General features: G+C 38.4%; 1 pseudogene; it reads right to left on the bottom strand.

The window, feature by feature from the left end:
• Nucleotides 1-24,517, bottom strand: LOC120436354 (annotated as a pseudogene).
• Between the last annotated feature and the right edge of the window lie 1,778 nt (nucleotides 24,518-26,295).

Raw genomic sequence — 26,295 nt, 5'->3', positions numbered from 1 at the left:
ATTACATGATACATTCTCAAACTGATAAACAGCACTGAAACGAACTGCACTCCCACCCGTTAAAGCTCAGTTTTAAACTATATTGTGACCTTAAACACAAATCCTAATGACACTGTGATTTATTTGAGCACAATGAGTCTGGTAGGTCTGACAAATTTAATGTGCACTGGAAAAGACTTTAAGAAAGTTGCAGGAGAAGATATTTACTGCATATTTTAATACGGAGAGGATGAAAAATAACAATTCACCTTAATCTAAAGAAATAGTAATACAGCAGATCATCATTCATTACAACATAAATGTAATGGTAGACAGTGATTCGTTGCGATTCATTTTGCTGGGAAAATAAGTGCTCAGATTAAAAGAGCTGGTGTTTTAACGTGGCACGGCACAGAGGCGGTAAGGTTTGGGACTGCGAGTGACTCCTAACTTGAACTCCAGACTGGGCTGCTCTCCAGCAGGTGCAGAGAATGAAAACCTCTGAAGGAGGGAGGTAAGAAACAGAAATAACTCCATCCTGGCCAGCTGTTCCCCGAGACACACACGCTTGCCTGAATACACAATAAGACATATAAGTTTTATTCACACAATTTAGAAGTTAATCTCTTTGATCCCAGACATCGATCCTCAGCAAAGTTAACACTGTTATTGTAAATGGCTGCTGAGGCAAAAGATTAATGGCAAGACATTTTGCCTCTTTAAAGCAATTGGCTTTAAACAGCCTTTAACTGGATTTTGAGGAACTGTAACAACTGACTAACCTGCAGAAAAAGGAAGGAAGGCCTCTCTCCTCCTGAATTTACCATCCTGGTCAAGAAAGTGTTGAGGGTTGAAGGAGTTTGGAGTTTCCCACATTGTCTCGTCATTTAAGACCGAATTTAGAACAGGTATGACCATTGTACCCTGAGAAAATACAGCCAATTAGAAGCGTTATTTATTTGTGTCTCTTTAGTGTTTGTGCTAGTCAGTTTGTCATACATGTTTCTGGCATTGCTGATTATTTGTGCATTTATTACTTCTACAGTCGACTATTCATTAGTATCAGGTTGCTCTAAATGCTCGCTGAAAAGCCTTCAGCAAGCATTTATCCAAAATGCTGCAGTAAGAGCTCTGACAGGGACTAGACAGACAGAACATTTTAGATTCATATTCACTTCTCTTCATTGCCTTCCAGTTAAATCTAGAATTAAATTTAAAATCCTTCCCCTTCCTTTTCTTTTTTCATTCTCTGTGTGTTCATAAATTTATTTGCATTTAATCATTAATTATTACTAATGTCTGGCTCTCTTCCACAGTGTGTCTTTTGTCCTTTCTCCTCCCCTCACACCTCGTCTGGTCACAGCAGATGGCTGCCCTTCCCTGAAGCTGGTTTTGCTGGAGATTTCTTCCTGTTTAAAGGTAGTTTTTCCTTCCCACTGTTCCCAAGTACTTCCTTAAAAGGAGCCATCTGATTGTTGGACTTTAACAATAATCAGCACCCCAAGGTGACTGTTATTGTGATTTGGTGATATCTAAATAAAATTGAATTGAAACGAACTATATTCATACTGTGTTTAATTTTTGGCCCCAAGTATATTTTGGGATGTCTCAGCATCTCAGTCTCTCTCATTTGTGTCCCATTCTCATTCTTGCTCCAGCTTTTATTTTCTATCTTAAACACGTTTTACAAGATACATTTTCTGCATTTTGGGGTGAATTTGAGGTAGCTTTTTGTGGAAGTTAAGTGTTACTCCATCTTCTCACATGACATATAGGCTTGTTTAACTTAACACAACAGGTAGTTGTAGTTTAGGACGTTCTGGAATTCAAAACAAAACTTTATTAAAGTCAACCAACTTTGAGAATCCTGGCATTAGATGATAAAAGGACGGCTTTCCTAGTTTTTCATTCAAAATCTATCTGGGAAAAAAAAGGAAAACGCAAAAGTGCTATACAAAATTTCTCTTCACAATTTCTTTGTGTACCTTTGGGATTGTGTACTTATCCACTGTTGTTTCCCTGTTTGCAACATGGGCCACATTGAGGGGAATGATGTTGCCCATTCTCTGGATCTCATGGATGACCGCATCAGTATAGGGCATGTTTTCTCTGTCAGTCATAGATGGCTGTCTGGATGAACCAATCACAGCATCGATCTCAGCCCGGACTTTTTCTGCACATAGTGAGAAAACGAACTGGTGGCTGTTGTTGCAATTTGGCACTATTAAAAAGTTTATGCCGCTTAGATAACCAGGGGGGAAATTTACACATCTTTTGCTCCCAACACAAGAATGATCTGTGAGAAATCTCTGAAAAAAAAGTAATAGAAAGATGGTCACAAGTCTGTATTCAGGATTAATATTGTTCATACACACACCTTGAATGTCAGGGTAGTAGATCATGTATAGCAGTCCCCAGTGTAAAGTAGTTGTAGTAGTTTCAGTTCCAGCACCAAACAAGTCCAGGGTGCAAAAACACAAATTGTTGAGACTAAAACCAGAGTCTTTGTCCTCCTTCTATCAGAGACACAAAAGCCAGAAGTGGGAAACATGTTTCATTAGAAAATGTAAATGCACAAGAACACATTTTGAAAATGCTCACCTCCCCCATTTCTATGAGAAAAGCATCAATGTAGTCTCTTGGTGATGATGGGTTGAGGTTTTCTCTGTGTTCTTTGATCTTGACTTCTACAAAGTCAATTATCTTTTGAAACAGAGTGAATATTTTTTTGTGAGGTCCAGGCAGCCACCTCATCAGCCAGGGTAATGTGTTGTAAATCTACAGAACAGGAAGACAGTCAAAAAGGCATCTGACACCCTGGAAACAGTTGGCTTTCAAAGATATTACATCACATTGTGTCCCAGCAGTTCACTTATAAACTACCCATGGCAACCTACTGGAAGTAAAGAGAATAACCATTAGGTTTATGTTAAGTAGCAAATTGGACAAAAGTAGGCTTAAACTGTGATAGACAGTAATGAAAAGTAACCAAGTAAATTCATTTAAACACAATTTTAAAGAATACTTTAATTGTAATTAAAATCAGTTTTACATTGCACCAGATTTCAAACTATGTAACTTTCTTCCTCCACTGTTTTTAAATGAACCCAACAGTGAAATATTTCTGCTTATCAGTGACAGAATCTGAGACAAGGCACAGCACTGGTGGAGTCTAATGTGCACAATAGCTATGCTCCACTAACTGCTCGGTTTGCAAAAACAGCTTTTCCTTGGGCTGCACAAAAAAGTTCAGTTAAAGTGGTTTTATATATGTTCTATATGAATCCTGAGTCAAACAACACTACAGTATGTAAAAGAGTTTCACCTGTGCCCACATGCTTCCCTCCAAGTAAACTATCTCATTGAAGAGCTGCAGAATTGACTGAAACTGCTTGTCGGTGTACTCAAATCGATTCCCAAACACCAAGCAGCAAATGATGTTGGACACAGCATTGTTTAACAGTGACTGGGTATTAAAAGGTTTTCCTGAAAGAGAATATGGCCATTAGACAAAACATTAGAGCAAACTCATGTTAATGAATTTTGGATTCTTTAAAACAAATTTTACATGGACTTGTGTTTAAGTTTAAAACGCAGGAAGTTGTTGTGTGTTTCACTATGACTGTAGGATTAGTTGGATTTAGAGTCTTATGTAGTAATGTGCAGGTGTATGTTACTGTCTTGCAGAAGTTTGAGGTAAAGTAAAAGGATATATCCATATTAACCATTAATGGTTATTATTAATGAAGACAAAAAAAGTATTATTACTGTGTCATCATAAAAAGTGTGAGTTTCGTGTGTGTGTGTGTGTGTGTGTGTGTGTGTGTGTGTGTGTGTGTGTGTGTGTTTGTGTGTCTGTGTGTGCCTTGCTGATCTGCAAAAGCCTCTGTGAGATACTGGCACTCCTGCTGGATGGATGACTCCAGGGTCTTCTTGCCCAGACCAAAGTTTCTGAGTGTGTGAAGAGCAAATCTCCTCTGTTGCTTCCACTGATACCCATTTGATACCACAAGACCTTTTGGAAAAACAAAACAGCGTTAGATGCAAAGTAACTTAAAATTAAAGTCTAAAAAATATTGAGTTAGGTCTTAACATTGCTAAAAAGGTGACAGGCTGATGATGCTGGTCTTATTAAAACATTTTAAAAACTTTTCAAGGAAAATGATCACCTTTATTCCCAACCAATTCATCAAACATTGGTAGGCTGGGACGATCCATGAAGTCTTCTCCTCGTTGGATTAGGGCTTCTTTGACAAGCTTGTAGCCATTAATGATCACAGTTCTTTGACCAAAGAATCGAAGGCTGAATATGTTTCCATATTTCTCTGCAAACTGAACATGAACAGAAGATTCTGTTCAGTGCTGGGTTGGGATCTGCCTAATTTTTTTTAGCTACTTCTTCTTAAGAAAGCCAATATTAATACAGCTTCTTGTGAATACAAATACAGCTTCACACACCGCAATGTCTATTTCTCTCAATAAATAGACCAAAATGACAACAACAAACAAATACTTCATTCAATCCATAAGTATCTATTTTTATGTAAGAAAATATTCAGGACTAGGCTGAACTCTCTGTGACTCTTCTGCCCTATTGCACATTTCGAATGCAATTAAAAGTAATTAACTTGCTTGCTTTGGTTTATTACTTACCAACCCACAAGTGACTCATGATAACTGTTGTCTTAACTGTAGAATGCACACGCACACACACACACACACACACACACACACACACACAAAGGACAGACAATATATGGTTAACATTGGTGAAGATGAGGTGGTTGGTGGGGGCCCCACATCATATTCTGGTTAACACCCCATAGAAAATTGGGCCGGCTCTGCACAAATACATACTAACCTTTCAAGAAGAGAGCAACAGCACTTTTAATGCCTGGGGCACACTATTTTTATGACATGAAATAACACCAACAAAAATATTATTAATACTACTACAACAACTACAACAACTAATAATAATAATAATTAGTATCTATACCTCTGCAAACTGCAGATGAATTCTATCAGGTCTGATGCGATGAAGATCACCAATGAACAGAGATGGGCAGTAACGCGTTACAAGTAACGCGTTACTGTAATCTGATTACTTTTTTCAAGTAACGAGTAATGTAAGGGATTACTATTGCAAAAACGGTAATTAGATTACCGTTACTTTCACGTAGGAACGCTGCGTTACTGCGTTACTAAAACCGTGATTTTTTGCGAGAATGTCTCATGACAGTGACATAAGCGAGTGCGACGTTCGTGACAACAGCTGTGTGCAGATCATAATATATCAAGTGCGAGAGAGTATGAGCGTGCAGCGTTCAAAGCGTGGAAGTACTGACCTTATTTTGAGTTTGATTCCATAAAAAGTGACAAAAACATTAGTGTCCATTGTGCGTGGGAAGAAAACTTCTTTTTACAGCGAAAAAAACCCCTAAACTTCCAAGCAAGCACCGAGTGCGCTACGACTGTAATGGGAAATTCACAGAGAAACTCGCGGATTCTTCCACTGACCGCTGCGGCACACCTGCACCAGGGTAAACCTCCGCCTAACCCAGTCCTGCTTTACAGGTGAAAATAGAGCAACAGGACCGCTAGTCTTTGATTTTATTTATTTTCTGCTGTGTTTTACTTTCATCTATTTGAAAGAGTGAGTGTAAACACAAAAAAATATTTTATTTTATATGCTGGAATGTGCAGAAAATAGGTTTAATTGTTAAACAAATTTCTTCCAGTCAGAGAATGTTGCACATTTAAAGTTTAAAGTTTTAAAAAGAGACGTTTCCATTTGATTACATTTTGTATGATGGATTATGCAGAAAAAGTAGAATTGGGCTGAAAGATCTATCGCTTTATCACCTATTCAGGTTGTAAATCGTGTTTTTAAAAAGTAACTAAGTAACTAAGTAATTGATTACTTTTGAAAATAAGTAATCAGTAAAGTAACGGGATTACTTTTTTGGGGAAGTAATCAGTAATTAGTAACTGATTACTTTTTTCAAGTAACTTGACCAACACTGCCAATGAAAGGCAGAGCCCTCGGTCCGGGAGGAAAGTTTTTTGGCACTCTGTTCTTCAAAACTTCAGTCGTAAGCAGAAGAACAAACAAAAAGATTAAAATGTTACTGCCGTCTATCCACTCTGAGCCAAGAAAGCTGTATAATGTCTCCATGTCTTCGCTTGGTTAGGCTGTCGCTTAATGTTGAGACGGGCTTTATACGCAAATATGACGATGATTGTTTTATTACCTGAAGACGTGGAAAGACTCCAAAACAACGAACCGTGGTTTGCTTTCAAAATAAAAGCACGTGGTTAAGACTTAATCAATGTAAAATTACACTACATCTCTAAGACACTCTGTTACAACTACAAGTCTGACTAGAACATGATATACCTGGGCCAGGTGGTTAAAAAAATCGGAGTTGTAACAGTTTATGAAGTTAAGAAAATTTAGGGCTACATTTAGGAGGAACACAGGTGGCCGTGCATGTTTCCGCTCGATATTCTTAGCCACACGGTGTGCTTTTAGTTTAGGATTATTGTTTTTGTACATTTATTAATTAAGAAAACACCTGAGCAATGAAACTTTTACCTTTTAATTAAATTTAGAAGGCTAATGGCTTTGTTTTTCACTGACCGTCTACTTTGGTTTTTTCTCAATAAATTACGTTATATATTTATTAAATATTTCATTCACAAAGATCGCATTTCTGATTTAAGCACGATCAGTTTTTGAGCAGTATATTTTAGTATACTGGCCTGTATGGTTTACAGTAGTTGGTATTATTCTTCTGGGGACCTTTGGGTTCTTGTCATAGTTACATAACACATTCTGAGTCAAAGGGAACAACACACCCAGTGTGTGAAAAGTTTAAACCGCCCAGTAGGTTAAAGGCATTGGCACCTTATCTTGAAACCCGAATCCTAATTTGGTTTGGAATGTGGGAAGAATAATGAAGAGAACTTTAAAGAAAAATGATTTAAAATGATACAGTTAACACAAGATATCGGTGTGCCTTTTATTCGAATGGATCGCTTTTATCTATATACACCAGGGGTGTCCAAACTTTTTTCACTGAGGGCTACATACATAAAAATATAGGAGGGGCTGGGCCACTTACTAGAAATTAGGTATATAACCTTAACTGTAGCGTATTAAAGTTAGAAAAATCATTTAAAAGTGGTCAAATGTGTTATATTGTTGAATATAATTAAAGACAAAACTGCCTTCATCACAGCTTTCCATAAATGGATCTTTATTGATTTATTCAGAAAAAGCTTTGGTAGCTCATTCTCAGAACAGCAGCAGATTTCTTCTTGGACAGAAGATTTACAGCACAAAGAAAAAAACAATAAAGATGGGACGGGTACATTTCAAGCTTGTTATTTAAGTTCTTAGGCTTAGCAACACACCTATTAACGTTCGTTTGAAACGGTTATCAACATTAACAGACTGAACTGGACTTAATAACATGAGTCGATATAATTTTAGTAAATTATTCTGGTGAGTATCAGCTGCGCTGGGTATGTAAATCGGGCCATCCAGCTGCGGTGCTCATCGTACGCCACTCGTGCCAAAAATCCGGACAAATGTCACTTGATCAAGGAGCAGATCTGCATCAGATGAGATCAGCTGACTTTGCGTGTGCGTGCGCTGTGCACAGCGGTGTGTACTCTGTGTGTTAACAAGAAAAATGCATATAAGAAAGTGGTGCGCAAAAGCAGGGTAGTGACAGAATTGATGCGCATTATTGATATTTGAAGCATGTGTACCTGCACATTAACACACGGGTACTGTGGAATATATTTTTTACTCACCTAAAGTGCTCGTGCTCTCGTCCACTCCCCGCAAAAAAAATTAGCAGCTGTGTGGTGTCTGTGGCATCAGTGCTCAGATCGCATGCGATGGAGTAAAAATCCAAAGCACAGCTTTATCGGACAGTTGCAGTTTAATGTTGGCTGACAAGTCTTCAACGCGTCGCACAACTGTATTTCTGGACATGCTGACGTTGTTGAAGTCCTGCACTTTTTTCGGGCACATTATTTCGGTGACGTTAACGAGGCCGTGTTTTATGAGGTCTCCATCTGAAAAAGGCTTGCCATGTCTTGCGATGAGTTGGGCGACCTCATAGCTGCTATTGGAGCCTTTTCCTGGACAATTTGAGCACGAAAAAAATACTGTTGCTGACCCCGCAGGATAGCTACCCTTTGCTTTAATTTCTGCTCTCGCTCAGCACCAGTGTAGGATGCATAGGCCTGATGTTTGGTTTCATAATGACGTAGTACATCATACTCTTTCATAACTGCCACAGTTTCAGTGCAGATCAAACAGTCACACTATGTCTTGAATTCTTTGAAGAAATATTCACTCTCCCACGTTTCTGAAATTTTCTGCATTCACTTTCTACCTTTCGCTTCTTTGGTTCTGCCATGTTTGGTAACTTGGGGTAAATTTCTTCTGTGATTGTCCTTTTTGGTGGAGCAACTGCCTTGATCAACAGTAGCTCCCCCTGGTGTTAAAACCAAGAAGTGCAATACACTCAAGCAAAAGTTGAAGTGCGGGCCATATTCTATTCTATTTATAAAATTACTTGAGGGGCAATTAAAATGCGGCCCGCGGGCCGGACTTTGGACACCCCTGATATACACTGTCTTAAGAGAAAAGTGCTTAATTATTTAAAATGTATTTTTTTAAAAAGGAAAAACCAAGTTCAACTGAACAAGGGGAAGTTAAAGTAACAGAGCCGTTTGTTAGCCATTAAACGCCCAATAATTAATCTCTATACAACAATATGTTTGCAGGTTTGTGTATTCCTGCTATTACATTAAGACAGATAGTTGAGCAAACTTCTTGGCCAGCGCCTCCCAAATTGCTAGAACATTTGTGTACATTAGTCTTTTGCATCATCCAACTGTACTGAAACACTCAAATGGGAATGCTTGGGTTGTTAATACTGCAAATCTTTTCCTTAATATTGCTGCTATTTCTTTTCTAGATTGTACTTTGATGAGCTGGAGGTTTTCATGAAGCTTTTATTTTGGTACTTTCACTGAGTAAATTTGTTTCCCATAACATTTAGATTTAACTATTAATATTTAGAACTGGCACATATACTTAACATGTTTATGTAACATTTAGATTTACATTAAAAAGTCTGCAAATATTTGTGACTTGAAAAGCAATCTCAAAGCAGACTTTTAAGAAGTTTGGAGCTAAATGTGATACATTTTGAAGTTGTTTCCAGCATGCTTCAATTTACAATCAGTTCCACAGTAACCAGCTGGAAGAGCTCAAGCTCCTGACTTGTTTTTTTTACATCAGAATTCCCAAGAGGTCCTCTGTCTTATGTAACATGGTTGGGGCCTCTTTTTCCAGAGTCCACTAATAATATTAGGCTTTTTATCTCCACTGAGGAAACACACCTCATTGGTTGCTATGTTTGTTACACAAAAACTAGCAGCCATCCTGAAACTTAGAGGTGGAATATATCAAATAAGTAAATTTGGTACAGATCTTTTTATCGTTACTTTCCGAGCCATGTATGAATTTTGATGGCTGGTGGGGGTTCCGTTTTGTTTATTCTGTAAAATACCAGCAGCCTTAGTTTCCAAACAGCCACAGGGCTTTGCCTTTTCCAGGAAATGTTTTCACTGGAGTTGACGTTAAAACAACGGAAGTTGCAGAAGTCTTTGATAAAAATACAGACTGCTGAAAAATTAAAGGAAAAACCTGAACCCTTCACCCCCTGCTGCGAGAGTGGCTGTTTATTATTATTGTTTATTTGGGGACTATTGTATTGTACACACACACATTGGCGTAGATATTACACACATACAGCTAGAACAGTTGCTTTGTGTATGCTACTTTTCAGAATTACTAGACAAAGTTAGTGAAAAAATCCAAAGGTGCTCAATATATAAAAAGTAAAAGATACTCTAAGCCATCCAATACAGCATACTTTGATACCTCAGACAAAAAAACAACATTAACACAAATAAGTCTTTACATAAGTCTAAGTGCCCTGAAGAAATACCATTATTAACAGGGTTATTTAAACACATCTCTTGACTCCTTGTCCTAGGTGGTAAGTTTCTACAAGTTTCTTGCATTGCTGCATGAAGTAAAGTACTTTATACTCTGACACTTGCAAAACAAATCAGAATTTGTCAGTTGTTTTATTAAAGTTGGTTAATAAAAACCCCAAAACACGCTGCGCCAAAAATTGGTCCACCCCAAGGATCGGGTCCCCCGACACAAACAGAGTAACATAGTGTACGCTGTTAAGTGCCAGGAGGATTGCCAGGATTTATACATCGGGGAAACCAAACAACCTCTGGCGAAGCGGATGGCACAACACAGAAGAGCTACCTCGTCAGGCCAGGACTCTGCAGTCTATTTACACCTACAGGCCAGTGGACACTCTTTCAAGGATGAGGATGTACAAATCCTGGACAGGGAGGAACGCTGGTTTGAGCGCGTAGTCAAGGAGGTCATTTATGTGAAAAGGGAAAGACCATCTCTGAATCGAGGAGGGGGCCTAGGGTACATCTTTCGCCATCTTACAATGCTGTGATTGCAGCCATTCCCCAACTCTCAGTGAATGGTACTCATGCACTAAGGGTTAGTGCACAGGCTGACTCCTGACTCTTGGTGGCGCTGTCACTTGGTGTTCGCTCTCTCTGCGGTAGAGTATCACTTCCTGTTCCTGCTCAAACACAGTGGTGTTTCTGAGTAGCTTATCTGCTTATCTGGTAATTGGTGATTCTGTTCTCAGACATGTGAAGCTAGAGACACCGGCAACCATAGTCAATTGTCTTCCAGGGGCCAGAGCAGGCGACATTGAGGGAAATTTAAAACTGCTGGCTAAGGGTAAACGTAAATTCAGTAAAATCATAATTTACGTCGGCAGTAATGACACCCGGTTACGCCAATCGGAGGTCACTAAAATCAATATTGAATCGGTGTGTAACTTTGCCAAAACAATGTCGGACTCTGTAGTTTTCTCTGCTCCCCTCCCCAATCAGACCAGGAGTGACATGTTTAGCTGCATGTTCTCCTTAAATTGCTGGCTGTCTGAGTGGTGTCCCAGAAACGATGTGGGCTTCATAGATAATTGGCAAACCTTCTGGAGGAAACCTGGTCTTGTTCGGAGAGACGGCATTCATCCCACTTTGGATGGAGCAGCTCTCATTTCTAGAAACCTGGCCAAATTCATTAACCCCCCCAAAATATGACTATCCAGAGTTGGGACCAGGAAGCAGAGTTTCAGTCTTGCACGCCTCTCTGCAGCTTCTCTCCTCCTGTTACACCCCCCCCCCCCGATTTCCATTGAGACTGTGTCAGCTCCCAAACAGACAAAAACAAACTAAAAAACCAGCAATAAACAACTTAAACATAAAAAATCACAAAGAAAGAACAATACAGTATCCACATCTGAACCAAAGAGTAAAACAGTGAAATGTGGATTATTAAATATTAGGTTTCTCTCCTCCAAGTCTCTGTTAGTACATGACTTAATAATTGATCAACAAATCAATTTACTCTGCCTTAGAGAAACCTGGTTGCAGCAGGATGAGTATGTTAGTTTAAATGAATCAACAGCCCCGAGTCATTCTAACTACCAGAAATCTCGAAGCACAGGCCAAGGGGGCGGTGTGGCAGCAATTTTTCACACCAGCCTATTAATCAATGAAAGACCAAGACAGACTTTTAATTCATTTGAAAGCCTGATGCTTAGCCTTGTTCACCCCAGCTGTAAAACTCAGAAACCAGTCTTACTTGTTATCATCTATCGTCCACCTGGGCCTTACACAGAGTTTCTCTCTGATTTCTCAGACTTTTTATCTGATTTAGTGCTCAGCTCAGATAAAATAATTATTGTGGGTGATTTTAACATTCATGTAGATGCTAAAAATGACAGCCTCAACATCGCATTTAATCTGTTATTAGACTCAATTGGCTTCTCTCAAAATGTAAAAGAACCCACCTCTGTAACTAAGTTTAAGAATATAATCCACCCACTGTTATCATCTTCAATGCCCTGTACCAACACAGAGCAGAGCAGCTATCTGAACGCTACTCCAACAGAGGTCGGTCATCTTGTTAATAATTTTACCTCCTCACTACGTACGACTCTGGATACTGTAGCTCCTGTGAAAACTAAGGCCTCAAATCAGAAGTACCTGACTCCGCGGTGTCAGCTGGAGAGGAAATGGCGTGTCACAAATTTAGAAGATCATCATTTAGCCTGGAGAGAGAGTTTGTTGCTTTATAAGAAAGCTCTCCACAAAGCCAGAACATCTTACTATTCATCACTGATTGAAAAAATAAGAACAACCCCAGGTTTCTCTTCAGCACTGTAGCCAGGCTGACAAAAAGTCAGAGCTCTGTTGAGTCAACAATCCCTTTAACGTTAACTAGTAATGACTTCATGAACTTCTTCACAAATAAAATTCTTATTACCAATAATCATCCCACAGATGTAACATTATCTACAGCTACTTTCAGTACCATTGATATTCATTTAGACTCTTTTTCTCCAATTGATCTTTCTGAGTTAACTTCAATAATTACTTCCTCCAAACCATCAACGTGTCTTTTAGACCCCATTCCTACAAAACTGCTCAAAGAAGTCCTGCCATTAATTCATGCTTCAATCTTAAATATGATCAACCTATCTCTAATAATCGGCTATGTACCACAGGCCTTCAAGCTGGCTGTAGTTAAACCTTTACTTAAAAAGCCATCTCTAGACCCAGCTGTCTTAGCTAATTATAGGCCAATCTCCAACCTTCCTTTCATATCAAACATCCTTGAAAGAGTAGTTGTCAAACAGCTAACAGACCATCTGCAGAGGAATGGCTTATTTGAAGAGTTTCAGTCAGGTTTCAGAGCTCATCACAGCACAGAAACAGCTTTAGTGAAGGTTACAAATGATCTTCTTTTGGCCTCTGACAGTGGACTCATCTCTGTGCTTGTCCTGCTAGACCTCAGTGCTGCGTTCGATACTGTTGACCATAATATCCTATTAGAGCGATTAGAACATGCTGTAGGTATTACAGGTACTGTGCTGCAGTGGTTTGTATCAAATCTATCTAATACATTCCAATTTCTTCATGTAAATGGAGAGTCCTCTTCACACACTAAGGTCAATTATGGTTTTCCACAGGGTTCAGTGCTAGGACCAATTCTGTTTACATTATACATGCTTCCCTTAGGCAGCATCATTAGAAGACATAGCATACATTTTCACTGCTATGCAGATGACACGCAGCTCTATCTGTCCATGAAGCCAGGTAACACACACCAATTAGTTAAACTGCAGGAATGTCTTAAAGACATAAAGACCTGGATGGCCGCTAACTTTCTGCTTCTTAATTCAGATAAAACTGAGGTTATTGTACTCGGCCCTGAAAATCTTAGAAATATGGTATCTAACCAGATTCTTACTCTGGATGGCATTACCTTGGCCTCCAGTAACACTGTGAGGAACCTTGGAGTCATTTTTGACCAAGACATGTCCTTCAAAGCACATATTAAACAAATATGTAAGACTGCTTTCTTCCATTTGTGCAACATCTCTAAAATTAGAAATATCCTGTCTCAGAGTGACGCTGAAAAACTAGTTCATGCATTTATTACTTCCAGGCTGGACTACTGTAATTCATTATTATCAGGATGTCCTAAAAACTCACTGAAAAGCCTTCAGTTAATCCAAAATGCTGCAGCAAGTGTACTGACAGAGACTAGAAAGAGAGAGCATATTTGTCCTGTATTGCCTTCCCTTCATTGGCTCCCTGTTAAATCCAGAATTGAATTCAAAATCCTGCTCCTTAAGGTCTTAAATAATCAGGCCCCATCTTATCTCAATGACCTTGTAGTGCCATATCACCCTATTAGAGCACTTCGCTCTCGCACTGCAGGCCTACTTATTGTTCCTAGAGTATTTAAAAGTAGAATGGGAGGGAGAGCCTTCAGTTTTCAGGCCCCTCTTCTGTGGAACCAGCTTCCAGTTTGGATTTGGGAGACAGACACTATCTCTACTTTTAAGATTAGGCTTAAAACTTTCCTTTTTGCTAAAGCATATAGTTAGGGCTGGATCAGGTGACCCTGAAACCTCCCTTAGTTATGCTGCAATAGACATAAGCTGCCGGGGGATTCCCATGATGCATTGAGTTTTTCCTTTCCAGTCACCTTTCTCTACTACATCTACTATACAATATAAAGTGCCTTGAGGCGACTGCTGTTGTGATTTGGCATTATATAAATAAAATTGAATTGAATTGAGTTGAATTGAATTGAATTGAATTGAATTGAATTGAATTGAATTGAATTGAGAAAACCTACCTACACATTAGAAATTACTGTGAGTTGTGATTACTGTTTAGGTGTGGCGGCAAAATCACCCTCTATCATTTACGTGACAGAAAATTGTTGCTTCAGTACCTCAACCTTTAGTGAAGTATTTTTTAACATAAATTTTCTTTACTCCTACCTAAGTAAAGAAAGTCTGTACTTTCGCCACCTCTGATTGCAACTAATAACTAACCTGCAGAAAAGGGAATGAAGGCCTCCCTCTTCCTAAATTTTCCATCCTGGTCCAAAAAGTGTTGAGGGTTGAAGGAATGTGGAGTTTCCCACATAGACTCATCGTGTAGAACAGAGTGTAATGGAGCCAAGATCTTGGTGCCCTGAAACAAAAACATTTGTTAAAATTATAGGATTTGAACTTCCCATTAGCTACAGTTCTTAAGCATCAAGCCTGCGATTTGAGTATCTCAGAATTATTCTTTAGTCATTATTTATGGTCATCTATCAGGTTAATTTGTTTTGCAAATACACACATTTGTTACTGGTGAATTGTGTACCTTTGGGATTGAATACTTATCCAGAGTTGTGTTCTTGTTTGCCATGTGGACCACATTAAGTGGGATGATATTTCCCATTCTCTGGATTTCATGAATAACTGCATCAGTGAACGGCATGTTTTCTCTGTCACTTGTAGACGGTTGTCTGGATGAACCAACCACAGCATCTATCTCAGCCTGGACTTTCTCTGCACACACAGAAAACAGGAAAACAAGTGTGTTGCACAGTTGACTAAGCTCACAAAATATATATCGCTGGTAGATATTACTTATACACACACTTTGTATGTCAGGGTAGTGGATCATATATAAAAGCCCCCAGTGTAAAGTAGTAGTTGTGGTTTCAGTTCCAGCGCCAAACAGGTCCATTGTGCAAGCCTTCAAATTTTCAAGGTAAAACCCAGAATCTTTATCTTCCTTCTATCAAGAGATAATTGTGATATTTGATTATTTGCATAGTGTAAATACACCCCCCACACCCACACCACCCCCACCACCCCCACCCCCTCCCCTCTGAAAATGATGGCACACTTTTAAATCTCAAAAACCCATCTTTCATATAAAACAAACAAGAAACAAGCACATTAAAACACTGACCTCTCCCATTTCTATGAGAAAGGAGTCTATGTAGTCTCTTGGTGATGAAGGGTCAAAGTTTTCCAGGTGTTCTTTGATCCTAGTTTCTACAAATTCAGCTATTTTCTTTATCAAGGTAAATGTTTTCTGGTGTGATCCAGGCAGCCACCTCATCAGCCAGGGTAATGTGTTGTACATCTGCAGAGCAGGAAGACAATAACCAGATTATCTGATTGCCTGGCTGTATCAACAGCATTCATAGAGATCATTATTACTGTGTTTTCATGTGTTCCACAGCACAGCAGTATCATTGCAGGAAAGGATATCTAGATCTAAATCTGAGTTACATTTTATTATTGGACTTCTGGTCTAATCCCTCCTCTGATTAGTTTTATAATTACAACAGCTCTCCTTAAACTGATGCATCCTCTATCTCAGGCCAGGAAGCATTAGAAAATGAATGGTTGAATTGGTTCTGATGGGCTCTTACAGGTGATGGATGAACTTGTTATTGTATTGTTGAAGATCCACATTCAGTAAATCATCCTTCTGGAGTGTATTTCACTTGTTATGCAAAGTGGTGAAAAACAACAAGTATATTTTCTCAAGCATTGTACTTATATTACTTATACAATTTCAGCTGCTCTCTTATTTTGAAGGGGACATCACAGCAGATAGACCTGCAGATTGATTTGGTACACATTTTACATCCAAGTTTGAGACTGGAACTAGAAGTACACGAGTGTGTGAGTAATGGGCACTCACCCGTACTGTCAAACTTCCCTGTAATCGAATAATGTCATTTATTGTCTGGAGAATATACTTTTTATTGCTTGTCAGTGTACTCAAATCGATTGCCGAAAACCAAACAGCAGATGATGTTTGAGACTGCATTATTAATCAGGTTCTTAGCATTAAAGGGTTTGCCTGTAAAATGAAAAGGAAAACACCTCTTGAATATACTAAAATAATAAATGAATTCATTTTTTTTTTTCTTAAATAAGGGGGTCCAGCTGCTTGGCAGGGCTCAGTTGGGAACAAATGGGACCTTATTTTTGAAAATTGCAAGTGGTTCAAACATTGCAAAATGTACACAGTTCATGAGGCCTAGAAATAAACATTGGTGGATCAGGAAATATTCCCAGTCAGTGTTTCAGAACATTTTAGCAAATAATTGTGAATCTAAAGAAAGAATTGGTTCTATATCTATAAAGCTAAAGTCAAATGAACAGGATATAATGCATGTCAACAAGTGGAGAAAAGTGGAGAGTGGGTGCCGTTTGCTGTTTGGCCTCTGATTAGAACCCCTTATTAAAATAAAAAATTAGGTGATGAGCCGCAGGTAAAGAAAAGTCTTTAGTACTCTGAACCCTCTAATGTCATATGGTATGCAGGGAGAAATTATATTTAAATGTTATAAAACATGAAAAACATAAATAACATGCCACTATATTGTATTTTTTTTGTGCCTTGCTGATCTGCGAAAGCATCTGTGAGATACTGGCACTCTTGCTGGATGGATGATTCCAGGGTCTTCTTCCCCAGACCAAAGTTTCTGAATGTGTGAGGAGCAAATCTCCTCTGTTGCTTCCAGAGATAACCATTTGACATCACAAGACCTTTTGGAAGTAAAAAATAATTTAGATCTGATCTTTAGATCTTTAGAGGAAAAATGCAACCACTTTTATCAAACACTACCTTTATTCCCTATAATTGATTCAAATAAGGGTATAGTTGGGCGATCCATGAAGTCTTCTCCTTGGTGAACCAGGGCTTCTTTCACAAGTTTGTAGCCATGAACGACCACAATCCTACCACCAAAGAGTAGAAGGCTGAAAATGTTTCCATATTTCTCTGCGAACTGAACACAGACAGTATATTGTTGTTTTTGTAACAGGATACATTCGGAGGAGGCAATTGATATTTATCATTTCTACAATCAATACTTGTTGTTGTTTTTTGTTTACTAAATATCAGCACGGCTAAAATTTAGTCATAGTAGTCTGCAAGCCAATTGTCCTGAACAGCTACGGCATGAACATGAGTTCTTATAATTATTAAAATGTCACTATATCAGGTGATAGCCCACCTGTGTCACGTTCTGGGTCATTTTGACCCAGCATTTTCAGTTTCTTGTATTTTGGTATTTTTCTGTATTATGGTTTATGTTCTGATTCTTTAGTTGTCCTGTTTTGAATATTGTAATCCTAAATTTCAGAGTTAGTTTGGTTAAGAGTTTAGTTCTTGGGTTTAGTTCAGTGTCAAGTCTGTGTCCGTCATGTTACCTGTTTTACTTTGAAGGTCTTGGTTCTTTGTTCATTGTGCTTAATGTTACTCCTCCCCTGTGGTGTCATGATTTGCAATTATGTCAGCTGTTTCCTCATGTGTTTCCACTTCCCATGATCATCCCTTGTGTATTTAGTCTGTGTGTTTCCATTTGTTCTCGGTCACGTCGTCTGTTTGCTCACCCCTCTTGTCACCTTGGGTCTTTCATGGTGTGGTGCGGGACATGTTCATGTTTCTGGTTCTCATAAGTGTTTCATAGCTTCTTTCATGTTCCTGCACCGCATCATGTTCATAGTAAGTCATAGCCAGTTCTAGTATTCCCCAGTTTAAGTTTAAGTTTAGTTCAGCTTAAAGTTTTGCTCTCGCCTGGTTTTCTCTACCTGTGTCTCAGCCACAAATAAAGGCTTGTTTTTTTGTTAAAGTTATTTTGTCTCCCTCCCTGTCTACTTTTGGGTCCGTTAAACAAACACACCGGCGCACCCCGCCATGACAACCTGCAATGAGGCCGTTAAGTTAATATTCAGTTAAATAGCGATAATTGTCAGGTATAACTGTCAGTTCAGTGAAGGTTGATTGAACCCTTTACCCTCATGGGCACATGAAGACCTCTATACAGAGGAAGCCAAATATACACATAGGAATGCGACTAAAAATAATTTACCTTTTGTCTTGATAATTTCACTTGTAAAAAAAAAATTGAATAGAAATAAAAATAAATAACTATTTACAAGTACTTACAAGTAAATTATATATATAACGCTTATTTGGTTAAACAAACAGTCCAAACTTCAAAAGAAGAACCCAAATTACTATCACAGAACCCATTACACAAAAATGGAATTAGTGCATTGCTGAATCTAATTGATTAAAATATTAAACATTAACTAATTTTATGTCTATAAACTAAAATATTACAGTTCTAATGCAGGATATATTAGGGTCCATTTAATTTATGAATTATGCTGTAATTGTACCCCAATCCTCTTAATCTCACAATTTTACTGTCACCAATCTGGAACTTCTTGTTGTTTTCAACCACCTTTGGAGGTGTGTCCCATTGTGTGTCTGTACAAAGAACATGCGAATTCCACACAAAAGCTGCAGCCAGCAAAGTGGTTCACATCCAGCCTATAATTATCCTTTGTTTATAATCCTAACATTGATGAAATACTTGCCTCACCATGGCTACTTTAGTTTTGGTGATTTTTTTGTCACTGGTTATTTGATATCATGCACATGTATATAAAGACAAAGAACACCTTAGAATTTAGTCTCTGTGTAAAAAGGTAAAGGTTTGATTTACAACCAAAATATTTTTTTCTTTCACATGCCAGAATGTGGTGCTTGACTCACGAAGACAGCAAGCGACTCTGAAAGCCTTTAAATAAAGAGTAAAGTGTTTATTGAAATTTTATTTTCACAAAACCCAATTGAAGTATCCAGATTACATCATGCATTCTCAAACTGACAAACAGCACTGAAACTAACTGCACTCCACCCGTCACACCTGATTCTGAAACTATATTGTGACCTTAAACACAAATCCTAATGACAGTGTGATTTATTTAAGCACATTGAGTCTGGTAGGTCTGACAAATTTAATGTGCTTTGGAAAGGACTTTAAGAAAGTTGGAAGAGAATGTATTTACTGCATATTTTAAAACAGTCCTTTAATACAGCGAGGACAAAAATAACAACTGGCATTATTCTAAAACTGTAATATAAGATATCATTCATTACAACAAATGTAATAGAATAGAATAGATTAGCTGGAAGACAATGATTAGTTGCGATTCATTGTGCTGAGAAAGATATGCCCTCGGTTTACAAGAACTGGTGGTTTAACGTGGCACGGCACAGAGGCGGTAAGGTTTGGGACTGCGAGTGGCTCCTAACTTGAACTCCAGACTGGGCTGCTCTCCAGCAGGTGCAGAGAATGAAAACCTCTGAAGGAGGGAGGTAAAAAACAGGAATAACTCCATCCTGGCCAGCTGTTCTCCAAGACATGAACGCTTGCCTGAGTACACAATGAGACACAAGTTTTATTCACAGAATTTAGAAGTTAATCACTTTGATCACAGATTATTGCTGCAGCTCTGGAACTTAATAGAGATACCATTAAGAGACCGATCCCTACCAAAGTTAAGGCTGTAACTGTAAATGGCTGCTAAGTCAAACAATTAATGGCAAGACATACTACTTTAGTAATTTTGCCTCCTTAAAGCACTTGGCTTTAAACAGCCTTTAACTGGATTTTGAGGAACTGTAACAACTGACTAACCTGTAGAAAAAGGAAGGAAGGCCTCTCTCCTCCTGAATTTACCATCCTGGTCGAGAAAGTGTTGAGGGCTGAAGGAGTTCGGAGTTTCCCACATTGTCTCGTCATTTAAGACAGAGTGTAGAGCAGGTATGATCATTGTACCCTGAGAAAATACTGCCAATTAGAAGTGTTATTTAAACATCTCTAGTGTTTGTTCTAGTCAGCGCGTCATACGTGTTTCTGGTATTGCTGATTTTTCATGCATTTATTACTTCTACAATCATCTATTCATTATTATCAGTTCGCTCTAAATGCTTGCTGAAAAGCCTTCAGTTGATCCAAAATGCTGCAGCAAGAGTACCGACAGGGAATAGGAAGAGAGAGCATATTTCATTCATATTAACTTCTATGAAACTTGTGGTTCCCAGTATATTTAAAAGTAGACTAGCAGGCCGAGCCTTCAGTCTTCAGGCCCCTCTTCTGTTTCTCCCAGTTTGGATGTGGGAGACAGACACCCTCTGTACTTTCAAGATTAAGCTTAAAACTTTCTTTTTTGATAAAACATATAGTTAGAGCTGGATCCAGCGACCCTGAACATTACCGTAGTTACATTGCACTGGGCCTAGAATGGTGTGTGTGTGTGTGTGTGTGTGTGTGTGTGTGTGTGTGTGTGTGTGTGTGTGTGTGTGTGTGTGTGCGAAAGAGAGAGTTTTCATGATGCACTGAGTGGTTCTTCTTCAAAACAAAATGTTATTGAGGACAACAAACTTTGAGAATCCTGGCATTAGATGATAAAAGGACAACTTTTTCATTCAAAATCTATCTGAAAAACCAAAAAAAAAAAAAAGTCCTATAAAAAGGTACACAATTGCTTTGTGTACCTTTGGGATTGTGTACTTATCCAATGTTGTGTCCTTGTTTGCTACATGGGCCACATTGAGGGGAATGATGTTTCCTATTCTCTGGATCTCATGGATGACCGCATCAGTATAGGGCATGTTTTCTCTGTCAGTCATAGATGGCTGTCTGGATGAACCAATCACAGCATCGATCTCAGCCTGGACTTTTTCTGCACATAGTGAGAAAACGAACTGGTGGCTGTTGTTGCAATTTGGCACTATTAAAAGGAACCTGGATTAAAAATAAAACTGAAATAAACTGAACACAATAAACCAACACAAGAATGATCTGTGAGAATTCTCTGAAAAAAGTAATAGAATGGTCACAAATATGTATTCATGATCAGTATTGTTCATACACACACCTTGAATCTCAGGGTAGTAGATCATGTATAGCAGCCCCCAGTGTAAAGTAGTTGTAGTAGTTTCAGTTCCAGCACCAAACAAGTCCAGGGTGCAAAAACACAAATTGCTGAGACTAAAACCAGAGTCTTCGTCCTCCTATCAGAGACACAAAAGCCAGAAGCAAGAAATAAAAGGCATGCTTCATTAGAAAGTGTAAATGAACAAGAACACATTTTGAAAATGCTCACCTCCCCCATTTCTATGAGAAAAGCATCAATGTAGTCTCTTGGTGATGATGGGTTGAGGTTTTCTCTGTGTTCTTTGATCTTAACTTCTATAAAGTCAATTATCTTTTGGGTCAGAGTGAATATTTTTTGGTGAGGTCCAGGCAGCCACCTCATCAGCCAGGGTAATGTGTTGTAAATCTACAGAACAGGAAGACAGTAGTAGTGATAGGTGAAATCGTGCTAAAGTAGGCTTAAACTGTGATAGACAGTAATGGAAAGTAACCAAGTAAAATAATTTAAACACAATTTTGAAGCATACTTTAATAGTAATTAAAATCTGTTTTACACCACACCAGATTTCATAAGTAACTTTCTTCCTCCACTGTAGTTAAAGGAGCACAACAGTGAAATATTTCAGGAAACATAATCTGCTTTGAGATATCAGTCTGAGAATCTGAGACAAGGCACAGCCCTGGTGGAGTCTAATGTGCACAATAGCTATGCTCCACTAACTGCTCGGTTTGCAAAAACAGCTTTTCCTTGGGCTGCACAAAAACATTCAGTTAAAGTTTCTCATTTGTTATTTTTAAATCCTGAATCAAACAACACTACAGTATGTAAAAGAGTTTCACCTGTGTCCACATGCTTCCCTCCAAGTAAACTATCTCATTGAAGAGCTGCAGAATTGACTGAAACTGCTTGTCGGTGTACTCAAATCGATTCCCAAACACCAAGCAGCAAATGATGTTGGACACAGTGTTGTTTAACAGTGACTGGGTATTAAAAGGCTTTCCTGAAAGAGGATATGTCCATTAGACAAAACATTAAAAGCAAACTCATAATTAATTTCGATTATGTAAAAAAAAAAAATGTGTGTGTGTGTGTGTGTGTGTGTGTGTGTGTGTGTGTGTGTGTGTGTGTGTGTGTGTGTGTGTGTGTGTGTGTGTGTGTGTGTGTGTGTGTGTGTGTGTGTGTGTGTGCCTTGATGATCTGCAAAAGCCTCTGTGAGATACTGGCACTCCTGCTGGATGGATGACTCCAGGGTCTTCTTGCCCAGACCAAAGTTTCTGAGTGTGTGAAGAGCAAATCTCCTCTGTTGCTTCCACTGATACCCATTTGATATCACAAGACCTTTTGGAAAAACAAAACTGCATTAAACCCAAAGTAACTTAAAATTAAGGTCAGTAAAATACTGACCTAAGTTTTAACATTGCTAAATAGTCTGATGATGCTGGTCTAATAAAAATAATAATAATAATAATAATGGATTGGATTGGATTTATATAGCGCTTTTCAAGGCACCCAAAGCACTTTACAATGCCATTATTCATTCACACTCACATTCATACACTGGTGGAGGCAAGCTACGGTTGTAGCCACAGCTGCCCTGGGGCAGACAGACAGATGCTGATGCTGGTCTAATTAAAACATCTTGAAAAACTTTTCAAGGAAAATGATCACCTTTATTCCCAACCAATTCTTCAAACATTGGTAGGCTGGGACGATCCATGAAGTCTTCTCCTCGTTGGATTAGGGCTTCTTTGACAAGCTTGTAGCCATTAATAATCACAGTTCTTTGACCAAAGAATCGAAGGCTGAATATGTTTCCATATTTCTCTGCAAACTGAACATGAACAGAAGATTCTGTTCAGTGTTGGGTTGGGATGTGCCTCATTTAGGTGACCGCTTCATAATTTTGGCTATTTCCTCTTAAGAAAGCCAATATTAATACAGCTTCTTCCAAAGCAATTAAAGCAATTAACTTGCTTTATAAATGCACTGTCTGCTCGTTTATTACTTTCCAACCCACTAGTAACTCATGATAATAGTTGCGTTCTAGCTGTAGAATGCACACACACTAGGACAGAGTATTAGGGCGAGAAAAAAAATTACTGTTGATCATTTTGAGAATAAAGTAAAAATGTATTTTGAGAAAAAGTCAAAATACTATTTAGAGGAAAAGTCGAAATGTGGAGATTACCGTAGTTGTTTCACGACAAACTGCCACGTTTGCTATACCCTCTGAGTTAGTGAAATCATACCTCAGAATGAGTTGTTAGTAACAAGAAAGGAAATTATTTCTGTTTAGCACATAAACATATTAGGATGTTGAAAAGATGGTGCAGAAAGCTTCATCTGCTCAGACGGAAAAACACACAAACTTCAAACAGTTGGCCAGATTTGTACAAAATGAAATCACCATTTGCAAGGTCATTGATGGTTACACTCTTGTCCAATAAAGAGGTCATATGTCAGGATTCTGGCCTTCTACAAGTTCCTAAAGCCAGAAAAAAGACTATCGGAGAGCGTGCTTTCTCTTTTATGCCCCATTTTTGTAGAACAACCTCCCTCAAGATATTAGGCAGGCATGCTCTGTGGAAGTTTTTAAAGCTAAGTTGAAGACCCACTTGTTCACCTTATCCTACGTGTCTTAATTCTGTGCCATTTAGTTTTTAAATTCTTACTGTTTTTAACTCATTTTGTAGAGGGTATTATACACATATCAATTTATCTTGAAACAACAATGGTCTCCACATTTCGACTTTTTTCTCACAATAGATTTTTGACTTCTTTCATTCATACACACACACACACACACAATAAATAAATACATGAATAACAATAAAGCACAGACGATATATAGTAATTATTGGTGGTGATGAGGTGGTTGGTGGGGGCCCACATCAAATTCTAGTCTAAAAATCTAGACCCCATAGAAAATTGGCCCGGCTCTGCACAAATACCGACTGGCCTTTCATAAAGAAAGCAACAGCACTTTTTATGCCTGGGACAATCTATTTTTTATGACACGAATTTTTAATAACAATAATAATAATAACAATAATAATAATAATAATTAGTATGTATACCTCTGCTAACTGCAGATTAATTCTATCAGGTCTGATGCGATGAAGATCACCAATGAAAGGCAGAGCCCACGGTCCGAGAGGAAAGTTTTTTGGCACTCTGTTCTTCAAAACTTAAGTCGTAAGCAGAAGAACAAACAAAAAGATTAAAATGCTCCTGCCGTCTATCCACTCTGAGCCAAGAAGGATGTATAATGTCTCCATGTCTTCACTTGTTTAAACTAAGTTGTTTATTGTTGAGACGGGCTCTATCTGCAAAAATGACGATTGTTTTACTGCCAGAGGACATGGAAGACTCCAAAGCGACAAACTGCGGCTTGCTTTCAAAATCAAAGCACGTGGTTGAGAGTTAACCAATGTAAAATTAAACTAGCTCTGTAAGACACTCCATTACAATTGCAAGTCTGACTGCAACTTATTATGTATGTTGTTCATGAAGTTTAGAACATTTAGGGCTAAGTTTAGGAAGAACACAGGTAGCAGTGCTTGTTTCTGGGTCGTAGCCTTAGCCACACGGTGTGCTTTTAGTTTAGGTGTGCTTTTGTTTTCGTATATTTCTTAATTAGGGAACACCTGAGCAATTAAATTTTAACCTTTAGTTTAATTTAGAAGGCTAGTGGCTTTGGTTTCCACTGACTGTCTTTAGGTTACTTCAGTTTGTTCTCAATACAGTGGAACCCCGACTTACGAATACCCCATTTAACGAAAAATTCAAGTTACGAAGGCACTTAACGGCAATATTTCTGCCCGTGTTACGGCAAAATGCCCGCGTAACGAAATGCGCTGGCTCTGATTGGCTGAGCCCAGAATGCCTACAATGCCCACAATGTCTTCCGAATCATGTGACAACCCCTTGGCTTTTGTATTTGTGCTTCGCTGTTCCACTTGAACGACGTATTGTTGTTGCAGTTAGCAATTAGCCTATAGCCTATCGTTCACTCAAAAGGCGCGATGGGTTATGAAAATTTTCGACTTACGAAAGACCCTCGGGAACGAATTAATTTCATAAGTCGGGGTTCCACTGTACATTACGTAATATATTTATAGAATATTTCATTCAGATCGCATGTGTGATTTAACATACCCTCAGTTTTTGGCACCATATTTAAGAACTATGCTGCCCTGTATGATTCAACGTAGTTGGCATTCTTCTTCTGGGGGCCTTCTGAGTTCTTGTGCTCTTGCCATGATGACATAACACATTTAGGAGCAATGGGAACAACACAGCAAGTGTGTGAAAGGTTTAAACCTTTGGTACAGCCAGTGTGTGAAAGGTTTAAACCTTTGGTACAGCCAGTGTGTGAAAGGTTTAAACCTTTGGTACAGCCAGTGTGTGAAAGGTTTAAACCTTTGGTACAGCCAGTGTGTGAAAGGTTTAAACCTTTGATACAGCCAGTGTGTGAAAGGTTTAAACCTTTCGCTCAGTGGGTTAAAGACATTGACACCTTATCTTGATGAGGCAAACTGTTTTGTTTGTTTCTTTTGTTTACTGAAAATGATACAGTTAGCACAAGATACCCCCCCCCAAAAGAAAAGTGCTACAGCATTTGGATTCATTAGTCTTTTGCATCCTCCACCTGCACTGAAACACTCAAATAGGAATGCTTGGGTTGCTAATACTGCCAATGTTTTCCTTAAGATTGTTGCTATTTCTTTTTTAGGTTGTGCGTCAGATCAGTCAGAGGGACTTCAGAGACACCTTTTGATGAATAAGAGGTTTCTGTGAAGCTTTAATTTTTTCATACTTTCACTGACCAACAGAGTAAATTTGCATGTTGGCTGAATATTTAGTCTCCCATGACATTTAGATTTAACTATTAACATTTAGAACTGGCATATATATTTAACATGTTTATGTAACATTTAGATTTACATCAGAAAAGTCTACAAATATTTGTGACTTGAAAAGCAATATCAAAGCAGACTTTTAAGAGGGTTGGAGCTAAATGTGGTAAATTTTGAAGTTGAAGTTCAGTTTACAA

This window comes from Oreochromis aureus, linkage group 23, assembly GCF_013358895.1.
Source record: "Oreochromis aureus strain Israel breed Guangdong linkage group 23, ZZ_aureus, whole genome shotgun sequence".
Taxonomy (NCBI): Eukaryota; Metazoa; Chordata; class Actinopteri; order Cichliformes; family Cichlidae; genus Oreochromis; species Oreochromis aureus.
This window is presented reverse-complemented; position numbering and strand designations above follow the sequence as displayed.